Genomic DNA, 4,456 nt, shown 5'->3' with positions numbered 1-4,456 from the left:
AACATCCCAAATCTGACAATCTGAAATCCAAAATGTGCCAGTGAGCATTTCCTTTGTGTGTCATGTCAGTTTTCAAAAGGTTTTGGATTTTGGAGCCTTTTGGATTTCAGAATGATTTGGATACCCAATCCAGAAATATTTGGGATATATGTATATCCTAAATCTCTCTCTCTCACACACAAACACACATCACACATCATATATATATATATATACACACACATATATATACACACACACATATATACACACACACACACATATATATATATCCATCTGTATATCTAACTGCAGGAAACTATATGGAGTTTTATATATATATATAGTGTGTGTGTGTGTGTATAATTTTTGGTTATTGGTTCTGTTTCTCTGAAGAACGCTGACTGCTACAACATCAGTTCAACTATCTATCATCTATCTGTCTACCCAACTACCTTAACTACTGGGACGTCTATGTGTGCATTAGATGGTTGCATCACATCAAGAGCATCACTCTGGGTTGGCAATTTCATGAGGAGACTTCTCAATATCAATAGTTGGAGACTGTTCTTCCCCTGAGCCTATTGAAACGGCTGCGTTGTGTGGGGTATATACCCTGGAGTTCATTGTTTCATGCTGAGAAAGAATTCAGGACATGCACACATGTGGGTGGGTTAAGGAGTGGAAAGTTTAATAGAAGAAAGGAGAGCAGAGAGCGTCTTCTTTCAAGAGAGAACTGTCCAAAAAAGGGGGAGTTGATGGACTGCAGCAAATTTTATGGGGAGGCTGCAGAAGGTGGTGTCTGATTTACTTAGGGCTCACAGATTGGTTCGATGAGGTATGATGTTTACATAGCGCACAGGGAAGGCTGATCTCCCCACCCTAATCTTATTATGCAAATAGGCTTTCCAGTTGATTGGCACCATCTTGTCTGCTCTTTACTGTACATGTGGCTGACAAAGAGAAGGGAAGATAGAGCTGCCATCTTGAACATGGCTGGTCCCTAGTTCCTGTGGGTATTCACCTGTGCAAGCTTCCAGTTTGCTTGTCTACGTCAGCAGCTCGAGTTTACAGGCTGCTCTTTGTTAGAAAAGTATTTGGGGCTGCTTTTCATTAAAGAGAAAAGCCTTACCAAGGACTCCTATACCCTTACTATCTGCCTAAGTGATTTCTTCTTAACTCCTGTATCATTGCTAGCTTTCTCCAGAGGGAAATTGTGTGAGCACCAATCTGGGGGCCAATGTGGGGAGGTCTGGGTGTCTATCTCCAGACTGTCAGTGGTACAGTGTTCAGCCCTGCCCACCACATTCACGAAGCACCATGCATCTCCCATTCAAATTCTCCAGAAAATGAGGACCTAGGCTCCTAGCTAGGGGTATCACATTGCTATCCTAAGACAAGGCGGTGGGGCTTAGACTTCCAGCTGAGCCCCTGATTGCCACCCTGTTTGGTGTGGATGTCCTGTTAGGGTCGTGAGGCTCCCGCAGTGTGTCTAGGGAGGAGCGAGTCCCTTCCTGCTGATGTCACAGCATTTCCTTCTGTGGTTTTCTTCCTTCTGCTAAACTGCTCTTCGTGCAACCTGCCTGTCAAACATCAGTTGGAATTGCTTGTCTGTTGATTCCCCTTTTCCATTTGACTCTGAGGATTTATGCCCCTTTATTCCTTTAACTTTTTTGAGGGGAGGTCACAGGAAGGAGAAGATATAAATTTGTGTTCTCAGACCAGTAAATTTAACAGAAGTCCAAAAGATTTCGTTTTGCAGAAAGGTTGTTGAATGATTGGGTTTCAGTTGATAGAGCTTATGGGAAATTGAGGACAGAACACCTTTAGGTATAAGGTTTGGAGACTTAAGCTTTTATCTCTGCTAGAAGAGTAAATCCTGTCCTTAATCGGATACAATTGCATTAGCACTGGCCCACAGATTTAAGCAAGGAGAAACCAGCTCACTTCCAAAAGAAGTATGATCTGAGGTGAGAACTGGAATGATTTAGCCCATGTAACTGGAGCGGTTCTTTATAATTCTAATTCTGCTGCTGTGAAGAAGGTGCCTCTTCTCATGGTTGTTGCTAAAGGTAGCACATGAAAAGAGCTAGGGAAATTTTGTGTGTGCAATTGGATTTTATTTGTTTGTTTGTTTGTTTATTTATTTATTGAGATGGCGTCTCCTCTGTCACCCAGGCTGGAGTGCGGAGGCTCAATCTTGGCTCACTGCAACCCCTTCCCCCTCCCCGCTGGGTTCAAGCGATTCTCCTGCCTCAGCCTCCTGAGTAGCTGGGATTACAGGCATGCACCACCACGCCTGGCTAATTTTTGTATTTTTAGTAGAGATGGGGTTTCACCATGTTGGTGAGGCTGGTCTCGAAATCCTGACCTCAGGTGATCTGCCCACCTCGGTCTTCCAAAGTGCTAGGATTATAGGTGTGAGCCAGGCTGGGCCGGCAATTAGATTTTAAAAGTTATATTCCAGAGGAATGAATCACAGTAGATCAAATTGCAATACTGATGAAACTGCTGGTAAGATGAAGAGGTGGAAGATAGGTATAATGGCTGGTAAGCAGGGCAAGTATGTCCACCATGGTGCTCTTATTTTCTGTAGAGAGTGCTGATGAAGAAGGGCTCCTTGCTCTGTTGGAAAGTTTTGTTGTGTTGGGTGTTTTTGGAGTCACAAAGGAATGTGAGTCATGGTGAGTGAAGGGCATGTTAGGACGTGCCTGAGTAGGGAGAAAGCCTGCAATTGGAATGATGCTTACCCAAATGAGCATTAAACCAATTTGCCTTTGAGGAAATAGTGACCGATTTGGCTAGTAAGAAGTTGTTTTACATTTTCCTCTAAAGAGGGTCAAATTTGACATAGTGAAATTACCAAGCCGCTGTGATGTGAGTTCTTGTTCAGCTGTTTTGTTTCAGACTTTGGGGGTGTTTTTCTATGCTGGAAGGCGTGTGAAGGTTAAATGGGATGAATGTGTGTTCAGATTTCCCTGACGGCCTAAACACGGCCTCCAGGATCAATGTGCCGTCATAGTCCAGGTTGTGATCAGAGGAAGATTTTCTTACAACCTCGGGGCCTTGGTTGGCTACTTCTCCATCAGGGAATGTATCACCATCAAGACCAGAGTGACCTCACTGAAGGTGGGAGGAGTGAATGCATTTTTGGGAGAAGAGCAGAGCCTGGCCCTGCTGTGCAATTTCCTCAGGTACTCAGTTACTCAGCCTCTCTTGAGCCCCTGGGCTGTGAGGCCAGGCCCAGTGCTGTGAGGGGTATAGCTGTGTGAGGAATGATCTCAGTTGCTTTGCATTTGTAATAGTGAGTCATCCTAGAATTTGTGATAATATGGCAAATGTTACAATGGGAGCATGCTGCCAAATAATTGATGGAACAGGGACCAATGTTGTCCAAGACATTCCAAAGAACACGTGCACCAAGAGATGTCCCACGACCAAGGATGCCATGGTCAGGGTGATTGAGGACTTTCATGTGCATCTCCCTCTTTGCTATTTTCATTGTAAATCAGGATGAAAGACTTTGGGAAGTTCCACAGCAGAGTAACCTATTTCACTTCAACTCAGCACTTTGGACGCTGGTTTGATGATTGGTCCTTCTTCAGGAAAACATTCTTAACATCATAGGGAAGGTGGGGCGAGGCAGGATTAGGGGAATGGAAGTTCAGTAGGAGACTGGGTCCCTATTTCCCACACACGCTGAGGTGAGCCCCTGTGCTCTGGGGCTGGCATGGGCTGTGACCTCTCCCAGGCTCCATGGTTGGGTTCAGGGGTGGAGTCATGCCTGTGTGCATCCTGCTCTGCTTAGTTCTGCTGTTTCCTTCTCCCCCTTCCCATTCCATTACTGCCTTCCCTGGCCTCACTTCTCTTTTACTTTCATTCTCTTCTCCCTCCCTTCCTTTGTATTTAATCAGTAAATGAAAATGGAGATGGGTCTGGCAGGAGGTGTATCCAATGTCTTAAATAAATTTGATCTTAGAAGACAGAAAAAAAGGGGAAATCAGCATGGGATTTCCCTACTTTCTGGATTCTCAGCTTCCAATAAAAGAACCAAATAAAATTAGTCCAACCATTGTATAAGACAGTGTGGTGATTCCCCAAAGGCCTAAAAATGGAAATACCTTTCAACCTAGCAATCCCATTACTGGATATATACCCCCAAAATATAAAGAGTTCATTCATAGAGACACATGCATACGAGTGTTCATTGCAGCACTATTCACGAAAGCAAAAACATGGAATCAACCTAAATGCCCATCAATGACAGACTGGATAAAGAATATATGGCACATATACACCATGGAATACTACACAGCCATAAAAAAGAATGAAATTATGTCCCTTGTGGCAACATGGGTGGAAATTATGAAAATTTACAGATATGTGGAAATTACACAACATACATGTAAATAATCAGTGGATCAGGGAATACATCAAAAGAGAAATTAGAACATATCTTGAGATAGGCAAAAATAAA

The sequence above is a fragment of the Rhinopithecus bieti genome, unplaced genomic scaffold (genome assembly GCF_001698545.2).
Source record: "Rhinopithecus bieti isolate Rb0 unplaced genomic scaffold, ASM169854v2 scaffold_51905, whole genome shotgun sequence".
NCBI classification, from domain to species: domain Eukaryota; kingdom Metazoa; phylum Chordata; class Mammalia; order Primates; family Cercopithecidae; genus Rhinopithecus; species Rhinopithecus bieti.
This window is presented reverse-complemented; position numbering follows the sequence as displayed.